The 24006-nt window shown below is 52.3% G+C and overlaps 3 non-coding genes and 1 pseudogene across 3 annotated transcripts; 3 read left to right on the forward strand and 1 right to left on the reverse strand.

The window, feature by feature from the left end:
• The window catches only part of LOC120375866, a 332464-nt pseudogene that overhangs the window by 196764 nt on the left and 111694 nt on the right, over positions 1–24006 (forward strand).
• Positions 10995–11088, forward strand: TRNAI-UAU. Its single transcript has 2 exons — positions 10995–11032; positions 11053–11088. It is a non-coding gene; the product is annotated as a tRNA-Ile (tRNA).
• TRNAS-AGA lies at positions 12919–13000 on the reverse strand. Its single transcript has one exon. It is a non-coding gene; the product is annotated as a tRNA-Ser (tRNA).
• Positions 18129–18201, forward strand: TRNAK-CUU. The gene has a single exon. It is a non-coding gene; the product is annotated as a tRNA-Lys (tRNA).

Here is a 24006-nt window from a genome sequence, read left to right on the forward strand (position 1 = left end):
AAATAAGTCAGAACCAGTTCTATGTTTGATGAATTTTGCTGCTTCTCTGCATTAATTGTCTCCGAGCAGTTCATGATTCTCTCTAACATTGCAGTTCTCCTCAAATATTTGCTGAATAATTACTGTCACTGTTGTTGGTGTGGAGCTCATCTGAGAGCACTTTATTCAGATCATTCAATGTCTGAAATTCAAGATCTGATGGTTAGTTTGAAAATCAGGGCTCTTGGGTCCTATTCCCAACTCTGCCACTGACTGGCTGTGTGACCTAAGACAAGTCAATTCTCCTTTCTCAGCCTTATTTTTCTCCCTCTTTCAAGTAGGGATAATAATGATCCTCTCCTACCTACCTCAAGACACTCACTCTTCCCCAACACACTCACTATCTCTCCCCACACACAAACAGTCTCCGCACTGCAGTTGAAAAGCAGCTGGCAATCTAGTAGGATGCCCATGGAACATTACACCATCGGACCAGCTCATGCTGCTGTCTCTGTGCATCAGTGACCCTCACGGGGCCGGCTTGAGTAAGGGACTGTTGACCCCTTACTAAAACTTAGTGGGGGTTTTGGTTGCCTACTTCCCAGTCCCAATAGAAGGGGGAAGGGCCAATGGGAAATCAGGATCCTGAGACTGACAGTCCCCAGGGGCAATGGGGAGAGGCCAAAGCTCCAAGTTAGCCGCACTGACAGGCCAGGCAGTGTAATGAGGGAGTCACCAGGCCAGGGGGTCCCATCCTCCGTGGGAGCTGGAACTGCCTGGCCCAGAGTGGGGCGGAGCTAAGGAGAGAGCAGGAGCCCGAGAAGAGCCGGGGAGCAGAGCTGTGCAGGTGTAGTGCCAGAAACTGCTTCCTGTAGGACTTTGCTACCTGCAGCAGTTACTGAGACCTGAGGTTGTTCTTATTTGCTGACTTGTCCAAATTGGCTAAAACTTGACAGTGGTGGGGGATGGAAGCATAAAGTCTTCATCCTCCAAACGACCCTGCCTGGTGTCCATCTGTATCTATTACCTCTTAATACCGGATTGTAAAAAATAGAGTGAGGTCATTTAAACATCATTTATTTTGCAGCTTCATTTACTGTGCTAACAATGTAGCATCCTGACACCGATACTTCTGCCCACGTGCCCTGTGGGTTGGATTCATTTTAGTGGGACGCGGGACATGTGGAGGATAATTTAAACTCTTAATTTCCTTAGGGTTTCCCTGCAATATACTTTTCTGCTGGTGCAATTTCTTACCATTGCACGTCTATTGTATTTATTACAATAGCACAAGTAAGTCACACAAGTGACATAGTCTAGGGGCTTGGCTACGCTTGCAAGTTAGAATTCATTAAAGCAGCCCCGGGCGCCCTAACTCCTGTGGTGTCCACACTGGCAAGGCACATGGAGCGCCTAGGCTCTGTAGGTGGAGTGCTCCTGGTAATCTACCTCCATGAGAAGCATAAAGCTCGCTGAGCCCTGCTGAAATGCCCAGGCATCAGTGTGGACGACGTGTTGCATCACTGCACTGTGTTTGACCTCAGGAAATGTCCCATAATCCCCTGAAGTCAAGTGCCCGCTTTGGTCATTGTTTTGAAATCGGCTGCAGGCATGCGGATATCCCCTTTCAAAACGCCGTTTCTGACAGCCGGCTGCTTATCTGCTCCGGGACAAAGCAACCATTAGTGTGGAATCCTGCTGTTGTGAGTGTGTGTGAGGGGGTGGGGTCTGCTGCTGTCCGAACACACAAGACAGCATGCTGACACACTCTCAGCCCCCCAAACACACTGTCGCTCCCCATGTACACACAACACACTCCCTGTCACACTCCACCCCCGTCCCCCATTTGAAAAGCACGTTGCAGCACACTGGGATAGTTACAACAGTGCACTGCTCTCTGTGGCATTGCCAGAGCTGCTAATGTGGCCACTCCAGTGCGCTTGCAGCTGTCAGTGTGAACACACGGCAGCGGTTTCCCTGCTGTGGTTTCACTCCCAGTGCTCTACATCTGCAAGTGTAGCCAAGCTCTAAATTTGCCAGACCAACCGAACTCAGTAACTGCCCTCCACCACCATGTGCAGTGAGTAGGGGCACAGTGAAGCACACACCACACTTGCTGGCTCACCATCTCCGCGGAGCTCCAGTCTGCCCTGCTGCCATCCCTGTCTGTGTTGTCTTCTCTAGCAGTTGACTGGAAGGTGAGCATTGGCCGCATGCCATGTAGCTGTGTTGTCTCGAAGGGCGAAAGCAGGAGGAATGGTGCCTTCATAGCCCACCCAATATTCCATAACCTAGTTAAGGAAAATATTTCTCAATGAACTCTCAGTAAAAGATCAGAAGCAGCCAGTGTCCGCATCAGTCTACTAGCATTGGTATTTTCTTGAAATTTGTCAGACCAACCTAACTAACATCTAACACACATTTGAAGTTCTTCTTTTCATACTGTTGCTCATTCTCAGGTTAAGAACATAAGAACATAAGAAAGGCCGTACCGGGTCAGACCAAAGGTCCATTTAGCCCAGCATCTGTCTACCGACAGTGGCCAATGCCAGGTGCCCCTGAGGGAGTGAATCTAACAGGCAATGATCAAGTGATCTCTCTCCTGCCATCCAACTCCATCCTCTGACGAACAGAGGCTAGGGACACCATTCTTACCTATCCTGGCTAATAGCCATTTATGGACTTAGCCACCATGAATTTATCCAGTCCCCTTTTAAACATTGTTATAGTCCTAGCCTTCACAACCTCCTCAGGTAAGGAGTTCCACAAGTTGACTGTGCGCTGCGTGAAGAAGAGCTTCCTTTTATTTGTTTTAAACCTGCTGCCTATTAATTTCATTTGGTGACCCCTAGTTCTTGTATTATGGGAATAAGTAAATAACTTTTCCTTATCCACTTTCTCAACATCACTCATGATTTTATATACCTCTATCATGTCCCCCCTTAGTCTTCTCTTTTCCAAGCTGAAGAGTCCTAGCCTCTTTAATCTTTCCTCGTATGGGACCCTCTCTAAACCCCTAATCATTTTAGTTGCCCTTTTCTGAACCTTTTCTAGTGCTAGAATATCTTTTTTGAGGTGAGGAGACCACATCTGTACACAGTTTTCGAGATAAGGGCAATAATATATTCTCAGTCTTATTCTCTATCCCCTTTTTAATGATTCCTAACATCCTGTTTGCTTTTTTGACCGCCTCTGCACACTGCGTGGACATCTTCAGAGAACTATCCACGATGACACCAAGATCTTTTTCCTGACTCGTTGTAGCTAAATTAGCCCCCATCATGTTGTATGTATAGTTGGGGTTATTTTTTCCAATGTGCATTACTTTACATTTATCCACATTAAATTTCATTTGCCATTTTGTTGCCCAATCACTTAGTTTTGTGAGATCTTTTTGAAGTTCTTCACAATCTGCTTTGGTCTTAACTATCTTGAGAAGTTTAGTATCATCTGCAAAATTGGCTACCTCACTGTTTACCCCTTCTCCAGATCATTTATGAATAAATTGAATAGGATTGATCTGAGGACTGACCCTTGGGGAACACCACTAGTTACCCCTCTCCATTCTGAGAATTTACCATTAATTCCTACCCTTTGTTCCCTGTCCTTTAACCAGTTCTCAATCCATGAAAGGACCTTCCCTTTTATCCCATGACAGCTTAATTTACGTAAGAGCCTTTGATGAGGGACCTTGTCAAAGGCTTTCTGGAAATCCAAGTACACTATGTCCACCGGATCCCCCTTATCCACATGTTTGTTGATCCCTTCAAAGAATTCTAATAGATTAGTAAGACACGATTTCCCTTTACAGAAACCATGTTGACTATTGCTCAAGAGTTTATGTTTTTCTATGTGTCTGACAATTTTATTCTTTACTATTGTTTCAACTAATTTGCCCGGTACCGATGTTAGACTTACCGGTCTGTAATTGCCGGGGTCCTCTCTAGAGCCCTTTTTAAATATTGGCGTTACATTAGCTAACTTCCAGTCATTGGGTACCGAAGCCGATTTAAAGGACAGGTTACAAACCTTAGTTAATAGTTCCACAACTTCACATTTGAGTTCTTTCAGAACTCTTGGGTGACTGCCATCTGGTCCCGGTGACTTGTTAATGTTGAGTTTATCAATTAATTCCAAATCCTCCTCTAGTGACACTTCAATCTGTGACAGTTCCTCAGATTTGTCACCTACAAAAGCCAGCTCAGGTTTGGGAATCTCCCTAACATCCTCAGCTGTGAAGACTAAAGCAAAGAATCCATTTAGTTTCTCCGCAATGACTTTATCGTCTTTAAGCGCTCCTTTTGTATTTTGATCATCAAGGGGCCCCACTGGTTGTTTCGCAGGCTTCCTGCTTCTGATGTACTTAAAAAACATTTTGTTATTACCTTTGGAGTTTTTGGCTAGCCGTTCTTCAAACTCCTCTTTGGCTTTTCTTATTACACTCGTGCACTTAAGTTGGCAGTGTTTGTGCTCCTTTCTATTTGCCTCACTAGGATTTGACTTCCACTTTTTAAAGGAAGTCTTTTTGTCTCTCACTGCTTCTTTTACATGGTTGTTAAGCCACAGTGGCTCTTTTTTAGTTCTTTTACTGTTTTTCTTAATTTGGGGTATACATTGAAGTTGGGCCTCTATTATGGTGTCTTTAAAAAGGGCCCATGCAACTTGCAGGGATTTCACTTTAGTCACTGTACTTTTTAACTTTTGTCTAACTAACCCCCTCATTTTTGTATAGTCTCCCCTTTTGAAATTAAAGGCCACAGTGTTGGGCAGTTGAGATGTTCTTCCCACCACAGGGATGTTGAATGCTATTGTATTATGGTCACCATTTCCAAGCGGTCCTGCTATAGTTACCGCTTGGACCAGCTCCTGCGCTCCACTCAGGATTAAATCTAGAGTTGCCTCTCCCCTTGTGGGTTCCCGTACCAGCTGCTCCATGAAGCAGTCATTTAAAGTATCGAGAAATTTTATCTCTGCATTTCGTCCTGAAGGGAAATGTTCCCAGTCAATATGGGGATAATTGAAATCCCCCACTATTATTGTGTTCTTAATTTTGATAGCCTCTCTAAATTCCCTTAGCATTTCATCATCACTATTACTGTCCTGGTCAGGTGGTCGATAATAGATCCCTAATGTTATATTTTTACTAGAGCATGAAATTTCTATCCATAGAGACTCTACGGAACATGTGGATTCGCTTACGATTTTTACTTCATTTGAATCTACACTTTCCTTCACATATAGTGCCACTCCTCCCCCTGCACGACCTGTTCTGTCCTTCCGATATATTTTGTACCCCGGAATGATTGTGTCCCATTGGTTGCTCTCAGTCCACCAGGTTTCTGTGATGCCTATTATATCTATATCCTCCTTTATCACAAGGCACTCTAGTTCACCCATCTTATTATTTAGACTTCTGGCATTTGTGTACAAGCACTTTAAAAACTTGTCCCTGTTTATTAGCCTGCCTTTTTCTGATGTGCCAGATTCTTTTTTATGTGAATGTTTATCATCTGATCCGGCCCTTACATTATACTTTTCAGTCCTCTGCTCCTGACTATAACCTGGAGATTCTCTATCATCAGACTCTCCCCTAAGAGAAGTCTGTGTCCGATCCACACGCTCCTCTGCAGCAGTCGGCTTTCCCCCATCTCCTAGTTTAAAAACTGCTCTACAACCTTTTTAATGTTTAGTGCCAGCAGTCTGGTTCCACTTTGGTTTAGGTGGAGCCCATCTCTCCTGTATAGGCTCCTCCCATCCCAGAAGTTTCCCCAGTTCCTAATGAACTTGAACCCCTCCTCTCTACACCATCGTCTCATCCACGCATTGAGACTCTGCAGCTCTGCCTGCCTACCTGGCCCTGCGTGGAACTGGGAGCATTTCTGAAAATGCCACCATAGAGGTCCTGGATTTCAGTCTCTTCCCTAGCAGCCTAAATTTGGCTTCCAGGACATCTCTCCTACCCTTCCCTATGTCATTGGTACCTACATGTACCACGACCACCGGCTCCTCCCCAGCACTACACATAAGTCTATCTAGATGCCTTGAGAGATCCGCAACCTTCGCACCAGGCAGGCAAGTCACCATACGGTTCTCCCGGTCATCACACACCCAGCTATCTACATTTCTAATAATCGAATCTCCCATTACTAACACCTGCCTTTTCCTAGAAACTGGAGTTCCCTCCCCCGGAGAGGCAACCTCAGTGCGAGAGGCAACCCCAGCACCATCTGGAAGGAGGGTCCCAACTATGGGAAGGTTTCCCTCTGCTCCCATTGACTGCTCTGCTTCCCTGGGCCTTTCTTCCTCCTCAACAGCACAGGAGCTGTCTAAGCGGAGGAGGGACAATTCTACAGTGTCCCGGAAAGCCTCATCAACATACCTCTCTGCCTCTCTCAGCTCCTCCAGTTCCGCCACCCTGGCCTCCAAAGCCCGTACATGGTCTCTGAGGGCCAGGAGCTCCTTGCACCGACTGCACACATACGCCACCCGCCCACAGGGCAGGTAATCATACATGCGACAGTCAGTGCAATAAACTGGATAGCCCCCACCCTGCTGCTGGACTTCTGCCTACATTTTCTCCTAGTTAATGTAAGGGCGGTTTAAAGAAAGAGGTTTTGAATGTAGTTTGGTTTATAGGTTTTAGGATTTTAGGGGGCGGGCCACAGGGAAGGGGTTACGGCCGGCAAGGGACTCCCGCTCCCTTCCCACTCCCCTTCTAAACTCCCTTGCGAAACTCCCTGTTAGCAGCCCCTGGTCGCTTGTGCGCAGCTTTATAAAGCTCTGGCCTGAGTGAATGCCCCGCCCACTGATTAAGGCTCAGCCAATTACCAGAGGCTTTGAGCTTTCAAACCTGCCTCCAACTGCCAGCCAGAGCACACGGTCCCTCAAACAACCAAACAAACAGACTGCTTTGTCTCCAGACAGATCCATTCTCTTACAGGACAGCCTTGCTCTTTCTGTCTGTTTCACTCACTGAGGTGTCGGAGTAAACACTCCCCTTCCTTCTATTCTCAGACAAACACTAGTATTAAGTGTTTGCTACTGATGGGTCTAGAAAGCATTTGTCAAGTGGAAGATGCTGTTTCTGGGGGATTGCTCCCAAGATCCAGTACTTTGGGTTCAAACGTCTCCCAGCGTCCTTGGTGAAAATAACACCAAGGCTTTGTTGCAATATACAAGAAAGAAGGAGCTTTGCCACCCCAGATGGGACTTGAACACACAATCTCTGGCTTAGGAAGCCAATGCCTTATCTATTAGGCCACTGGGGCCCTGAAGAGCAGTAGAAAGAAGGATGGAAATTCCCTCTCAGGATTGCACATTCCTCACATTCACTCAGAAGCCAAATACCCCATTTAATGGCCTTACAGAAACGTCTGCATCCCCTGGCAGCGAGGCAACTGGGCAGGTCGCTGACAGAGCTGAGCACCACCTTTCTGCCAGCCATCGTTAGAGAAGAACCCCACCCTAGAGTCACCCCTCCCTCCGTCAGCACCTCCACGGCTGTGGCTCTGAGTGGCAGTAGGATGATTAGGGGGCGAATCTGGGGCTGGAAGGGGGGTAAGGTCGGCCTGTAAGGAGGAACCAGGTGGGGCAGACCCAGGGGGAGGCTGTGGGCTGCTGGTCGGTTGTTGGGATCCGAGCTCTAGATCAAAGCTGCACAGTGACCTGACACCCAGGGTTATAAGACCGACATAGTGACCCCCTTACTGGCCTCAGTGACCCCCAAACCCTTGTTACTAAGGGCATTGAGGAGTCTCTGTCCCTTAATAACTTCTGGGAGCTCCCCAGCAGGCTGCGGGCGTCAGCCGCCTCCTGCCTCACAGGTTAGACTCTTGGCGCTGTGCCAGCCGCCCCCTCGCTTGCAGGCCCAGTGTAAGAAGCAGGAGGCCTGGTGCTGGCAGAAGAGGGTTTTGATTAATCGACCTCTGTGTTATGGGCACAGGACGCTTCCACTCAATAGCACAGCTGGGGGGGAGCGAGGGGAGCAGCTAAGGGCGCCGGGTTCCTCCGGTGGGGGTGTGGAGCAGCCGTTCGTTTTCCTGTTCACACTCCTCTGCTGTGTGAAAATCGGGGAGGGGAGGCAGAAGCCCCACTTCCCTCCCGAAATGACGCCCAGTGGGGGAAGCCAGGACAACAGGGTGGGGCGGCAAGCGGTGGCCAGACTCTCACCGCCAGGGTCTAGTCTAGCTCAGGGTCCAGCTTAACTTCCTCCCCGCTCCACTGGCCCCCAGTCCCCTTCCACCGCCAGGTCAACCCGGGCACTAAGGCAGGAACAGGGTGAGGCAGGAATTCAAGCTGAGCAAGGCAGGCAAAAGCGAGTCTTGTCTTCATGGGCCGCTCACAATGACGTCCTTTTTGTCTGCAACGGCTGCAAAAATATCTCGGGCAGAGAAGCAATAGGCCCAAACATTATCACACAGCTGCCAAAGTAGCTCAGTTGGGAGCGCGTTAGACTGAAGTTCTAAAGGTCCCTGGTTCAATCCTGGGCTTTGGCAGGCCCTTTTGTCCCTCTTTGCCCAGTGGTGGCTTGTTTTCTGGGAGTACAGTGGTCCCTGCACCCAAGGTGAGTCCCTGAGCTTGGGCTCTGCAGTAGGAAAAGATATTGTGGGCTTCTGCCCCTAATTGGCTGGCCTGACCTTTAACAATGAGGGACAGGAGCTGTCTCTCCTAAGTGAGTTATTGGTGGACCCAATATGGCAGGAAGAGAGTGCTAGAGGGGGTGCTGGGCAGTGACAGGCAGGTATAGAGGATGAAAACTCTTCTGTGCAGCTGAGGGAGGGCAGTACCAGGGAAGGGGCATGTGTGAAAGTGGCCATGTGGAAGGGATTTGCGGGCCCAGGAGGAGGCACTTGATGTTCAGTGTCTTGGAGCAGCTGGGCTTGGACATGGTGGGTGTTCAGGAAATGCACATTAACAACTCTAGGGTAGCTTGATGGGCAGAGGGTGATTGGAGGAAGGGCCCATCTCTCTGGTCCTCCAGGCCAGGGAAGAATGATGGGGTTGGAGTCTTGTTCTTCACATTCATGGTGCGAGTACAGAAGGTGGTGGAGCTCCGACCAGGGAGGGCATTACTGGTGGCTTTGTGCTCCATGTCACTGGTTACTGCTATATTAGTGTGTATGGTCCCCAATTAAGGCATGAAAGGAAAGTTCTATGAAGGAACTGGCTCCCTTCTTCTAGACTGCACGGTGTTTGGTGTCGGGGGGGATTTCAATTGTTGCACCAGCCTGAGGTCTGCTGGTCCTGTTTTCCCAACCGTCAGAGGAAACTCTTCTATGATGAGCACTACCTGGTGCAGGTCTGTAGTGAGGTTGGCTTAGAGGACGTGTTTCTGCACAGTGGAACCAGTGGAGGGTGGGTGGTAGCCTCCTATTCCTCTGACCCGAGCTCACACCAGCCGCAAAGGGGATACACCTTTCTGCGGGGACAGGCCAGGAGTCGCATTGACCGTATTTACGTGAAGGAGAGCACGTCGACAGCCCAGTGCAGGGTGGTGCCAATGGACAGTTCGGATCACACAGCTCTCACTGTGTGCTCAATGTGGGCAATTCCCTGACCCAGGGCAGAGGATATTGGAAGCTGAACATCCAGAGCTTGCAAGATAAACGAGCAGGGGGGGGAGGCCTGGCGGTGTTGGCAGAACGGGAAAGCATCAGAGGGTTCTGTGGTTACCAGGGGGATTGGTGGGAGTCGTTGAGGGAGGAGTTGGTGGCTTTGTTCCGGCAGCTGGGGAAACATCACAACATTAAAGAAACCAACAGTGCAAAGTCCTGCAGCGTCGCCTGTGGGATTTCCACAAGAGCATCCAGGCAGGGGAGCCAGTCAGCATGTGACTGTACGATTGGATGAAGCGACAGCTGCCCAAGTTCCAGGAGATGAGGCTGCAGTTGGCTGATATGAGCGGGAGCATCGAGTGAAGGGAGGAGCAGACTCCCCTGACATTTTTGCAGCCTGCAGGGAACGGAGACAAAGCAGGGGGATGCAGGGACTCAGGGCAGGACCTGTGGATCCGGTAGTGCAGGACCACAGTCACTGGAGGAGGAGAGAGAGTCCTGCGAGAGGAAGCCGCTGGTGGGAAGCAATAAGTGCAGAGTGCAAACCAGCCAAGAGTCACACGGGTCTAGAAAATGAAATAGCAGCAGGTCCCATGGTGTAATGGGCAGCACTCAGGACTTTGAATCCTGGAATCTGAATTCAAATCTCAGTGGGACCTTGTGGTGATACGTTGCTTTGCTGCAAAGCCCTGGAGCTCAATGTGTTTGGCTACCTTCTCTCAGGGTCAACTAGAGTGAGGTTTTTTTCCCTCCTGCTGGGTGACTGATGCCCACTGGAGATAGGTCTCTGGTCTGGCTGGTTCAATGGGCTGCTGGCTATAGGTTGGGGTCCCAGAACTTAACAGTCTGGCTAGAGATTCCTGTGGATTGACTGGATGGTTGTTTCTCGCTGCTTCACCTGATGTCCAAAACTTTGGTCCCTGCAGCTGTCACACTCTTCCTCTTGCCCACATGGCATTTAAAGGAAGGAGGGCCAGGGCCAGGCTTCACAGTCAGGACTAGGCAGGAGGGAGGCAGAGTCCCAGGCTGGAGCCCAACACACCTCTCCTCCTCTGGGCACCTGGGGTGTTGTTCCCCCCTGTTCAGGCACCCCTGGGGCCCTGCACTTCCCACAGCTCTGCCTGATTTCAGCTGTTAGTGAGGGAGCCTCACTGCTAGCGCAGACTGGGCAGTTCCTTGCATGAGAGACACTGTCCCAAAGCAGGACTAATGCTTAGAGCTGGTTCTCAGTGATTTCAGACCTGTTGGTCTGCAGCAAGAGTCTCCATTGAGTCTTAACCAGCTCTGTTATTACACAGGGAAGAACAAAAGGGTCAAATGGTGCCTGGAACCCTTAAGAAGAATCCACCCCACCGAGTACAACACTTGTCGCTACCTGCTCTCAACCCCACTGAGAATGTTTTGGGGGTCACTCCTTGCCTGTATCAACCTAGGAGTCTCAGAGAAACCTAATTAACAGGTGCTCCAGTGGCGCAATTGGTTAGCGCACAGTACTTATAGGGCAGTGTTGAGAGGAGCTATGCTGAGGTTGTGAGTTCAAACCTCACCTGGAGCACTGGTTTTCGTTAACCAAGTAGTGTCACCCCCTCATTTGTCCTGTGGAATGTAGAATTCAAGCCCTGGGGACCCTCAGGAGGGGGCTAATAAAAAATGCCCCCTTCACTTATTACCTCCTCTCCAGGTCAGAATCTACCATCCTTTCTCCCCCCCCAGCCCCTGTGCCAGGATCCCTGAAGCAGAGCCTGGAGTCCTGCCCCTGGCGTCTGTACTATTGACACAGACTAAGTGACAGGGACAAAACACTCAAATCCCGCCTGGTGTGGGGAGCCAGGTTTGCTCTTCAAATTCTGTCATTGGTACATTTCCAGGCCTGGGAATGTCCCACAACAGCATTGAATGGGAAGCTGCCTGCAGAACAGTTACACTGCACAGAGCTCCTGTGGAGGAGGGGTAGGAATTAGTAACATTTTGAGGATCGTTTGGGAAATGAGCCTTTGCTGGCAAGGTTTGTCTCTGTTCATATTTCACCTTCAGGTGTTATGTTGAGGGATCTTTAGTGTATTTTTGTGAGGTTAATAACTATCTCCTCAACTTTATTTACTCAACTTAAAAATTGGTCACTTGATTTTTGCATCTCCCTGTGAAAATACAACTGACACGTGTGGCTTTCTACAGGGGGTCATGATGTTAAAGTTAAGGAATTCAGTCTCTGTACTTCTGGGGGGAGTGTTGCTTTTTTACAGCTGCCTCAGGGCCAGGCACACTGGGCTGTTAGCTGCACCCACTGTCCTTGCCAGGAGCCCCTGCTGCTGTACCCTGGGCGGCTGCACTGCAGTGCTGGGGTGACTCTGCAGGTAGAGAAGCTGCTGTGGAGCAATGTAGAGCAGGTGCAGGAAGGAGACGGGGTCACTATTCACATTCTGAACGGCACAATTTTCCAAATTTGGGACTAGATTCATAGATTCATAGACTTAAGGTCAGAAGGGACCATTATGATCATCTAGTCTGACCTCCTGCACAATACAGGCCACAGAATCTCACTCACCCACTCCTGTAACAAACCCCTAACCTATGTCTGAGTTATTGACGTCCTCAAATTGTGGCTTAAAGACCTCAAGGTGCAGGGAATCCTCCAGCAAGTGACCCGAGCCCCATGCCGCAGAGGAAGGCGAATGTCCAAGAACAATTCTAGGGGCAGGTGAATGCAGAGCAATGACACTGGAGATGCCCAGACCTCCAATAGGGGCAATGTGGAAATTAATAATGGGAAGATCATTTGTGAAATTAGTCGTCACTGACAAGATTTGTCTCTGTTCCTATTTCACGCTATGGTGTTAGTTAGAGGAATCAGTACAGATTTTTACTATATCAATTAAACACTTAATTTTATTTAATCAAGCCAAAAACTTAGTCTCACTTATTTTTTCTCTGTCCTAGCAAGAATGAATTGAATTTTGTGACTTTCTGGAAAGTGCAGCGAGATTAAATGTGGGAAATTCAGTCTCTGTGTTTGTGAGCTGATGTTTTCCTCTCACAGGTCAGTGCCTGCATTGAAATACCCAGAGGGATCTAAGGGCTGGTGTACGCTGGGCACTGAACTGGCAGAGCGATGTCTCCCAGGGTGTGACCCCCCCCCCAAACCCATATAGTTAAGGTGACCTAATTCCGGGTTAGATAGTGCTAAAGAAAAGGAAGAATTGTTCTGTCCATGCAGCTATTACAGGGATGGGAAAATCCCTCCAGTCACTGTCTACTCCAAAGTGCTATAGCAGTGCCACAGCAGTGTTTTAAGTGTAGACAGAGTGAAAGTAGATTTATCTCCAGTTTGCACTATGGATGCTCAGGCACTAAGACTACAATAATAACAACAACAGCACAGCACTTGCGTAGTTGGCAGGATTCGAACCTGCGCAGGGAGACCCCAATGAATTTCTAGTCCATCGCCTTAACCACTCAGCCACAACTACTTGATATATGTCCATTTTACTGCATGATGATTTTGTTCTCACTGAATTGTCACTTCAAATTGTTTGCCCAGACCAGCTTCCCCAGCACACTCACGGCTGCGCATCAGTGTAAGTGTGTCCTGGGCTGAACAGCGAGAATTCCTGCCCATTTCCCTTCCGGTTGGAGCATGATTAGAGTGTGTTTGTGTGAACGACATTGCTGTAGATTGTTGTTCATTCCCCACTCTGACAATTCAGACAGTCCCTTTCCTAGTCAAATCTCCAGCACATTGTTCCAATAGCAGGGGGCAGGATTTCTCTGGGGCACTGAAATTTTTCAGAGGGCTGGCGCGTGAACTCAGCCTTGCATTCCACCCTTGATGTTTCATGGACTAACAACAGCAGCAGAAAGAAAAAGCCGAGCCAATATCTCCCTGGCAGGGATACAGGTGCCATGACCCCTCTGTCTGACCATTGCCATTGCAGGAGAAAAAGATTCACTGGCATCGAATGCCCTGGCTCAGACCAGAGACACAGGGAGGTTTTGCTGTTCATGGATCTTTGCAAAGGAAATTTTGTCTCTGTGTGAAATTGAGGTCAGAAATGAAACGTCCACATGGTGGCCCAATGCTCTAGGGAATATGGGTGAAGGACTCGGGCTGAGAAATGATTTAACAGGGGTTTGTTTCAATGTATTGCCCTGATTAAAATCTATGGCTAAAAGGCAGCCACTGTTGTTAGTACTTGTACCTGTGTAGGGACACCCCAGTGGGTGTCAAGTCCATTGTCTTCACCAGGGGCAGTCGATTATTTTAGCAAAGTACAAATTTCTTGGTCAAGGCCTAGGCTCCTGAGAAAACAATACACTGCTGATAAGAAGAAGTACATCAAAAGATTTTGCAGCCACCATGGGCATAACTATGATGTGTCGTGTTTCACTCTTTATACCTGGTGCCACCTCCTTTCCCTTTAGCCTTGTAGTTGACCAAGGGCAAAGCTGAACATCTCCTCAGATACCAGGGAGTGTTTGTGTCCATTCCTGCGAGCTACACAGGGGTTTGATGTTGCTGTTTCAGTCCTCTGGCTCTGCCGGGATAAGGAACAATTCAGGCTGTCACTGAACTGAAGGAGGAAGATCAGTTTGTGACAGGGAGAGGGACGCCTCCTCTTAAAGGTGTTTGTCTGGCTGGCAGTCCTGGTCCCCAGGTCTCGCCCGTGGGGCTCCAGCAGTTTTGGGACCGGGTCACTCCCTTGGCCCCACCTGCCACCCCAGGCGCTTCCCCCCAGGGGCCCCGGCAGTGCAGCGGAGCTGAGCAGCGTCTGCCTGCTTGCTCCAGTGGCTGTTGGCCCCTCCCAGAGTCTGCATGCCCTCCTTCCCCACCCCCCACCCCCACACTCCTCCCAGAGCCTGCACCCCACCCCTCCTCCTGTTCCCCACCCTCTGCCCCAGCCCAGAGCCTGCACCCAGCACCCAAACTCCCAGAGCCAGAACAAGGAATTTCTGTGCCTGAGGCAAGGGCCGGCTCCAGGCTCTTTGGCGGCAGGTCCCTGAGTCCCTGTTGGAGGGAAGGACCTGCCGCCCAATTCCTGCCAAAGAAGCAGTTGCGGTAGAGCTGCCGCCGAAGCGCCGCTGATCGTGGTAGAGCTGCACCCCTCCACTTTGCGCGCCCGAGGCAAGTGCCTCACTCGCCTCACCCTTGTTACGGCACTGCAAACTCCATCCCAGAGCCTGCACCCCAGCACCCCTCCCCCACCCAAACTCCCTCCCAGAGACCAGCCTCTCACCCCTTCTGCACCCAAACTCCCCCCAGAGCCTGCACCCCAGAACCCCTCCCCCACCCAAACTCCCTCCCAGAGACCAGCCTCTCACCCCTTCTGCACCCAAACTCCCCCCAGAGCCTGCACCCCTCCTGCACCCCAATCCCCAGCAGGGGGGCAGGGGTTTGAAATGAATTTAAACTCTCAGCATTTTCCTGTGCAAATGAATAAAGACCTAGCAGAGCTGTCCAGCAGCTGAAATCAGTTCCAGTCCTCGGCGTCTCTAAGAGGGACACTCTGAATCTGAGGCATATGGAACACCTCTGTGGTGAGGACAGGTGAAAAAATGCTGGATTCAATGAAAGCTGAGGCCATAGGAGGGGAAGGTGACCAGCAGCACCACACAGGGTCATAACACTCAGACACGGGGCTTCACTGTCACTGCCCCTGTGTTTTCCATTATTTATTTCCCCCTCCCCCACACACTGTCACACACAACCGTCTCCCCTTGAGCCCAATCCAACCCTCCCCCTCTCCCCCACACACGCCATGGGACACAGCCTCTTGGTGACTCTCCCAGATGGGGGCTTGTCTCTGCATCTCCCCAACAGGGGAGCAGAGAGCCGAAAGGGCCACAGGAGACCAATGGAGCTAGGCAGGGATAGAAAAGACTTCCCCTCCCTTCCCAAGAGTCCCGTTAATCTCACCCATGGGACGTTCCAGCACCGGGTGGGCTCAAAGCACCAACCTTCCCCTGAGCAACGGAAGGGGCAACCAGCTCTATCACATGGAAGGAGGCTCCCACCTCTGCTGCTGCCATCCTGCAGTCTTTAATATGGATTTGTTTTAACTAATGCAACCCCCCTCAACCCCTAATCCATCCATGAATCAAGGAGAAAAGACACTCACTCAGGCACCAGAGGTGCAATGGGTTAGTGCCCAGTACTTACAGCGCAGTACTGAGTGGAGTCATGCTGAGGTTGTGAGTTAAAACCTCACCTACAGCGCTAGTTTCCTTTAAGCAAATGGCTTCTGCCAATCATTTTGTCCTGCAGAAAATACAATTGCAGCTCAGAAGACACCGGGGTCCCCTTGCTTTACAGAGAGCAGGGCATAGCAGAGTCCACAGATCTACCAGGCTCTGCTCTCCACCAGCCGCCTGTGTCAGGAGGGGTCGAGCACAACCCAGAGCACTGCCCCCGACTCCCCCTCAGTCTTTGCTCCCCAAACCACCTGTGTGCTCACCCTCTTCGCTGTGAGACTCAAACCCTGCCTGGCTTTCTCTATGTTGGGGGGGGTTTCATCTGCCGTGTTGATGTGCATGTGGGTCCTGTGCGATTTTGGTGGATGCCTGGCATAGTTTTGTGTGCGTGGGTGTGTGTATGATTTTTGCATGCAGATTGTTTTTTGCTTAGTATTCTTTTGGTATGTGGGGTTTGTGTTTCCTGTTGTGGGCTTTTGCTGTATTTTTGGTGTGGATTTGTTCTTTCTATGTTTTGTGTGGCTTTCCCTTATGGGTATATGCCTCTGTGTGCTGTGTGGGTTCGGTTTTTGTTTATGTCTGTGTGGGTCTGTGCAGTCTGTGATTTTCTCATTCTCTCTGTGTGTGTTTGTCTCTCTGTTTGTATCTTCATGTGTAAATTCACTGGAACTTTTCAAAATCTGCACAACTTTGCCAATTTTCACCAGGGATTTTTCTCCATTAACAAATTTTCACTTGTTCCCTACCAGTTGGTGACCATTGCCCCAGGGGCCTGTCAGTCTCTGGGTCCTGATTTCCCATTGACCCTTCCCCCTTCTATTGGGATTGGGAACTAGCCAACCAAAAAAACCCCACTCAGTTTTAGTAAAGGGCCAACAGTCCCTTACACAAGCCAGTCTTGTGAGCGTCACCAATGTCCAGAGATGGCAGCACAAGCTGCTCCCATAGTGTAATACACAGGACTCTGAATCCTGTAATCTGAGTTCAAATGTCAGTAGGACCTTGTGTTAGTGGGTGGTAAAGATCTGGTGCTCAAAGTGCTTTCCTAGCTCCACCTATATAAGAGTGAATCATTTCCTCCTGCTGGGTGACTCCTTCCCACTGGAGCCAGGTCTTTGGTTGGGGTCCAGAAGTGGCTGTGGCTGTCTGGTGGGTGGGATTCTCACTGCTTCACCTGATGCCCCCAAGTTTGGTGCTTGTGGCCACACCTTTCCTCTTGCCCACATGGCACTTGAAGAAAGCAGTGCCAGGGCCAGGCTTGATAGGGAGGCAGAGTCCCAGGCTGGAGCCCAGCACCTCTCCTCCTCTGGGCACCTGGAGCAGAGGCGGCTGGTGCTGACTGCTCCAAGGGAAGGCTTAAAAGCCACAGAGCAACTGAGGGCGGGGCTAGATGAGGGCAGGCCCATGCCTATGTGTGGCCAGCAGACAGGCAACAAGACTCCCGGCCAGCCTGCTCCCTGCTCCCTGCCATGCCAAACCCCCACTGAAGGCCACCCGCAGACCACCATGCGGGGCGGCTGCTGATGCTCTGTGGCCAACAACAGAAGACAGTAGGAAAGCAGGGCCAGCCCCCATGGTGGAGCCTCTGACTGTTCCCACTCATGGTCCTCACTTTTGCAGTGGGGCAGGAGATTTTTACCCCAAGAGGCTTTTCCCCAGCTGGCGAGAAGCAGAGAAACACCCAGGCTCCCAAGGCGCTATGTAGCAAGTACCCTCCAGCACAGGGACAGGCGCACACTTGGAAGAGGGAAACTGCTCCACACGCTAGCCCAGGCAGCCGCCCATTTTCTTTGGCAAGTCAGGAAGGGCAAAGGCGAGACTGGAAGCACCTGGGGCTCATGCCCCAGCCTTTGTGACACCCAACCCCCAACTCCTTCCCGGGGCTCTAGCTGAAGCCAGAGCATTGGCCTGAGCGGCCAAGAAGAGGTTCCAGCCCTGAAGGGAGCAGGACTTTCAGCACAATGGTAAAACTGCAGCAATACAACCGTAAAGTGACTTGAACTTTCAATCACTTGAGCCAAAGTCAGATATCTTAGTCATTAGACCACGTAGACACAGGAACAAAGCTACTTCACACACTTCTTTGGAAAAGGTGGACACTGAGTTTCTTGGGTCATCTACTGAGGGTGGGGGGGAGACTCTCTGGGCACAAGAAGTCGAGTTCCCAGCAAGACGTGAGATGTAATTCTATGGAGCCAGGTGAAGGACTTTGGTAGGGAGGCTCAGGCATGGGGAATTGGGGTGCAGCAGACGGACTTGCTGTCTAGGTGCTTAGATTTAGTCTCCCTGAGGAGGAGGAGGAATCCTGCTGACAGGCAGTGGCTGAACAGAAAGAGGATGGGTTCCTGGGACTTTTTTTGCCTCTCTTTTGCCTGCCTGCTCACTCTTGTGCTGAACGGTGAAAATGTTCCCCAGGTAGCTCAGTTGGTAGAGCATCAGGCTCTTAATCTGAGGGTCCAGGGTTCAAGCCCCTGTCTGGGCACTCAGCTTTTAAGTAGCCTTGTGTGCCATGACCCAAATTCTGTTCACAGCCACAGCTGGATTCCCAGAAGCTGTGGCCATTTCCTGGAAAGGTTCCTTTCCTTATCAATCAGGAGAGAGGCCACATCCACAGGAGCAGGCCTAGAACATGCAGTCTCTGGCTACCAGGAAGCACTGTGGGGCCAGGTGCTGAGAAAGCCCAGAGGTGGAGCAGCAGAGATGGGGGGAAGGGAGAGAGAGAAGCAATGAGGACAGACCGTAAGTGTAAGGAGAGTCTGTTCTGGCTATTGTTGGGAACTTCCCTGGCTTTTACAAGACCCCGGTGGAATTGGCTGGCGGAAGGATCTGAGTCCCCACCCCCTTACCCAGAGGCTGCCTGACCCCAAGGAGGCTCTTTCTACTCTGGTGTGTGGCAGAGACCTCGTAACCCCAACAAGGCTGGGCCCAGGAATCCTGGGGGGCTTGACCCCCCCAATCTTGTCATGATCACTTGAACAGGGCTACAGTGTCTCCACTCTGGGCACTTCCCTGACCCACTCCTCATTGCATGTGCTTCAAGCAAACACCATTTATTACCCAGCAATCAATGTAAAACATAAGGAAAGATGGGAAAGGAAAACACGTCACCCTGTTCTGTGGTGCAGGGAGATCACAACCAGCGTCTCTGGAGGGTCAGGGCAGGTCACAGTCGCTCCCTCACATGTCCCAGGCCTCCTCCCCAGGCCCTGGCTGTGCTGCAGGGACACCACGGGCTGGACACTTGTTCTGGCAGTGGCCACATGCTCTAGGGACAGGCCCCTTGCTTCCAATGTCTACCACACTGTAACAGGCGGGTCCCATGGCTACTTCAGAGCAGAGCTTGTGGGCAGAGCCAGGACCTCTCAATCTGGCCTTTCTGGGGGGTTCAGGGTGCTTGGATCCCAGCCTAGGATTCTCTGAACTCCCCTCCCCCAGCCCCAAATCGAAACTGACTCTCCCTCTCCAGTCGGCTCTCTCCTTTGTCTAGCTCCCCTGGCAGAGATGTTGACCTCCCCTCCCCCCTGCCTAGCTCATGTTACAGGCTGAATACCTGTCCCTCACCTAATGTCCTCCCCGGCTCCCCCAACCCCCACACAGACAGCCCCTACTCCAGCACATCTCTCCCCCTTTCGAGACTGAACTGAGCAGGGTCACTCTGCCCAGTGACCCGGGGAAGTTCAGGGCCCCCTCTCTGGGACAGCGCGTCTGCTATCAGGTTGGCACTTCCCTTCACGTGGACCACGTCCATGTCGTAGTCCTGCAGGAGCAGGCTCCACCTCAGGAGCTTGGCATTGGCTCCTTTCAGCTGGTGCAGCCAGGTCAGGAGAGAGTGGTCGGTGTACACGGTGAAGTGGTGCCCAAAGAGATATGGCTCCAGTTTCTTAAGGGCCCCACACCATGGCCAGGCATTCCTTCTCGATGGCCGCGTAGTTCTGCTCCCGGGGTAGCAACTTCTTGATCAGGTACACGATGGGGTGTCTCTCCCCTTTTTCATCCTCCTACATCAACACCACCCCCAGCCCCGTGTCTGAGGCGTCAGTGAACACCATAAAGGGCTTGTAAAAGTCTGAATTTGCCAGAACTGGGCCACTGAGCAGAGCCTCCTTCAGCGCCTGGAGAGCCTGCTGGCACTCCTCGGTCCAGACCACCTTGTCTGGCTTCCCCTTCTTGCACAGCTCAGTGATGGGGGCGGCTATGGCGCTAAAGTGGGGCACGAAACTTCGATAGTACCCGCCATCCCAATAAAGGCCTGGACCTGCTTCTTGGTTTGGGGAGCAGGCTAGTCTCTGATCACCTCCACCTTGGCTGGTTCCGGCTTTAGGCAGCCGCTCCCCACCCGATGGCCCAGGTAAGATACTTCAGCCATCCCCACCTTGCACTTCTCAGCCTTTGCGGTTAGCCCAGCCTCTCGGAGTTGGTTCAGCACTTGTTTAACCTGGGACACGTGGTCCTCCCAGGTCTGGCTGAAGATGCAGATGTCGTCAATATATGCCACGGCAAAACTCCCCATCCCCCTCAGTTGCTCATCCACCAGACTCTGGAAGGTGGCCGGCGCTCCCTTGAGGCCGAAGGGCAGGGTCAGAAACTCATAGAGCCCCAGAGAGGTGATAAAGGCCAATTTCAGCCTGGCATCTGCGTCCAGCGGCACTTGCCAGTAGCCCTTTGTAAGATCCATGGTGGTGAGGTACCGAGCGCCTCCCAGCTTGTCTAGGAGCTCGTCAGGCCTGGGCATGGGGTTGGCATCAGATACAGTGATGGCATTGAGCTTTCGATAGTCCACACAGAACCGGATCGACCTATCCCTTTTGGGGACCAGGACCAGCGGCGAGGCCCAAGGGCTGGAAGATGGCTGGATCACCCCCAAAGCCAGCATGTCCCTGACCTCTCTTTCTAGGTCCTGGGCAGTTTTTCCTGTGACCCGAAAAGGGGAGCATCGTATGGGGGGGTGACCCTTTCTCCACCCAGTGGACAGTCAAATTAGTGCGCCCGGGCTGGTTGGAAAACAGCTGTCGGTACAGATGCAGCACCCCTCTGATCTCAGCCTGCTGGGCCAGGGTCAGCTGATCAGAGAGGGGAATCGCCTCCAGGGGGGAGCCAGCCTTTGTCCCCGGGAATAGATCCACTAAAGGGTCATCTCCCGGCTCCTCCCAATGTCCACACACGGCCAACACCACATTCCCCCTGTCATAGTATGGCTTCATCATGGTACACCCGGCGGTGATGAGCCCGGTTCGACAGCTCCACCACATAGTTTACCTCATTTAGTTGCTTGATAACCTTGAAGGGCCCTTCTCAGGCAGCCTGGAGTTTGTTCTTTCTCATGGGGATGAGAACCATCACTTGACCCCCAGTGGCGAAGGCGCGGGCCTGCGCCCGTCTTGGTCGTACCAGACCTTCTGCTTCCTCTGGGCTCGGGCCAGATTCTCCTGGCCAGGCCCATGAGCTCGGCAAGTCTTTCCCGGAAAGTCAGGACATACTCCACCACTGACTTGCCATCGGGCAGCCTTCCCTCCCATTCGTCTCTCATCAGGTCCAGGGCCCCCTTACCCGCCTCCCATATAACAGTTCAAAAGGCGAGAACCCGGTAGATTCCTGGGGTACCTCCTGTATGCGAACAGCAGGTGAGGTAAGAACTTGTCCCAGTCCTGTGGGTGCTGGTTCCTAAATGTTTTAGCATCATCTTTAGCGTCCCGTTGAACCTTTCCACCAGCCCGTTGGTCTGGGGTGATACGCTGAGGCCCAGTTGTGCCGGACCCACATTTCTCCCACAGGGACTGGAGCAGGGTTGACATGAAGTTGGACCCTGGTCCGTTAAGACTTCCTTGGGGAACCCTACCCAGCTGAAAATGGTCAGCAGCGCATCTGCCACGGTGTCTGCTTCGATAGAGGACAAGGCCACCGCCTCAGGGTAGCGAGTGGCGAAATCTACCACCACCAGGATGTATTTCTTCCTGACCGGGTCGCCTTGCTGAGAGGTCCCACTATGTCCATGGCCACCTTCTGGAAAGGTTCTTCTGTGATGGGCAAAGGCCTCAAAGCTGCTTTCCCCTTGTCCTGGGCCTTCCCCACCCGCTGGCAGGGGTCACAGGATTGGCAATACTGTCGAACATGGGTAAAGACCCCAGGGCAGTAAAGTTCTGTAGCAGCCTCTGCCTGGTGCGCCGGATTCCCTGGTGCCCTGCGAGGAATGTCATGGGCCAGGTACAGGAGCTTGTGGCGAAACTTCTGGGGAACCACCAGCTGCCTCCTGATCCCCCATGACTCTACTTCCCCGGGGGGAGCCCATTCTCGGTACAGGAATCCCTTCTCCCACAGGAACCTCTCCTTGCAACCTCTCCTCATGGTCTGTACCGCACTGAGGTTATCCCGGTCCCTGAGCTTCCGCAGGAGGATCCTTCTGCAACTCGGCCTGGAACTCGGCAGCTGGGACAGGGATGGGGACCTGCTCTCTCTCACCAGCTAGGTCTGAGGTAGCAGCCTCTCTGGGTCGTGTCCCTGGGCGTTCCCTCCCCACCAGGTTAGGGTCCGGCACCTCGGGCAGAGTACCTTCCCGTTGTCAGGCGCAGTGCCCTGCGCCGACTCTGACTACGGGTCACGACCAGGGCACCCGGGCGTTGCTTGGCCAGTCCTCAAGGTCCCCCCATTAACACTTCCGTGGGCAAATGTGGGTGTACCCCCACGTCCTTGGGGCCCTCCTTGGCCCCCCACTTCAGGTGCACCCTCACCATGGGCACCTTCAATGGGGTCCCGCTCACACCCCTCACGGTCAGGTAGGTGTCGGGCACCATCCGATCTGGGGTCACCACCTCGGGCCGGGCCAGCGTCACCTCTGCGCCCATGTCCCAGTACCCAGTGACCTTCCTCCCATCCACCTCCAGGGGAACATGGCACTCTTTCCGGAGGGGCAGCCCCATGCCCACCCTGTAAACCAAAAACCCGGAGTCTGGAGCATCCAGCCCCCCAGAGGAGCAGACCTGGGGCCCTCCTCCCTCCTTCGCAGGTGGTACGCGGCCAGCCCCCCTTTCCTGGGAATGTTGCCCCTCATCTGATTGGGTCTGTACCCAGTCAACCCTCTGCGGGTTGGGTCTGCTCGATCTGTCCCTGAGCTTGGGGCACTGGGCCCGTATGTGGCCTTGTTGGCCACAGAGAAAGCAGCCCATGTCTCGTGGGTCCCCTCGAGTGGGTCGGATGGACCTGACGCTGGATGTTCCCCTTTGGTGGGGGTTCTCCATAGGCCCCCGCTGGGAGGTCCCATGGTGACTTTCTCTCTGTGTTGAGGCAGGCCTGCTCCTTCGAAACTCCTCTCTGCCATCCCCTGTCCGACTGTCCATGTATTGGTCAGCCAGCCGGCCTGCGTGCTGCGGGTTCTCCGGCTTCTGGTCCATCAACCACAGACGCAGGTCAGAGGGGCTCCAGTACAAATAAGTCAAGCAGGTCCTCTCTAGTTTGGGCCCCAGCTGTCCACTTGCGGGAGTATCCCTTCGCCCGGTTGACCAGTTGTAGGTATGTGACCTCCCGGATCTTATGTTGACTCCGGAACCTCTTCCGGTACATCTCCGGGGTCAGCCCAAACTCGCGGAGCAGGGCCTCTTTGAACAGGTTGTAGTCCCCTGCCTCTGCCCCTTTCATTCGGCTGTACACCTCCATGGCGGTGGAGTCCAGTAAGGGGGTGAGAAACTGGATCCTGTCTGCAGGGTCCACCTGGTGCAGCTCGCAGGCATTCTCAAAGGCCATCAGGAAGGTGTCTATGTCCTCCCGCTCCTTACGCCGGGCCAGGAAGCTCTTATCAAAGCTCTTTGTAGGCTTGGGTCCCCCCTCACTCACCGTAGCCGGGGCCTTACTGTTGTTCAGCTGGGCCAGTTCCAGCTCATGTTTACGTTGCTTCTCCTTCTCCCTCTCCTCGTGTTCGCGTTGCTTCTCCTCCTCCCTCTCTTCGTGTTTACGCTGGTTCTCCTTCTCCTCCAGCTCACGGTGGCTTTGTCTCTCCTCATGTTCCCTCTGTTCCTTACGCTCCTCCAGCTCTCTCAGTTTTATCTCTCTCTCCAAGTCCAGCCGCATGCGCTCCACGGAGGCCGAGCGTCGCCGGGACGATCCCCTGCTGGGGGGTGAGCTTCGCCGGGCCGACCCCCTGCTGGCCAGGGGGGTCACGGTGCCCTCAGTAGCTGGGCTCCTCCTCCTCCTCCCCCTAGGCCTAGGGGTGGGAGGTCTCGGGAAGCCCTCAGCGGCCGGCTGACCCCTCCCAGCAGGGACACACACTGGTGCCTGCGCTGCATCTGCCTGGCTGCTT

This window comes from Mauremys reevesii, linkage group 12 (assembly GCF_016161935.1).
Source record: "Mauremys reevesii isolate NIE-2019 linkage group 12, ASM1616193v1, whole genome shotgun sequence".
NCBI lineage: Eukaryota > Metazoa > Chordata > Testudines > Geoemydidae > Mauremys > Mauremys reevesii.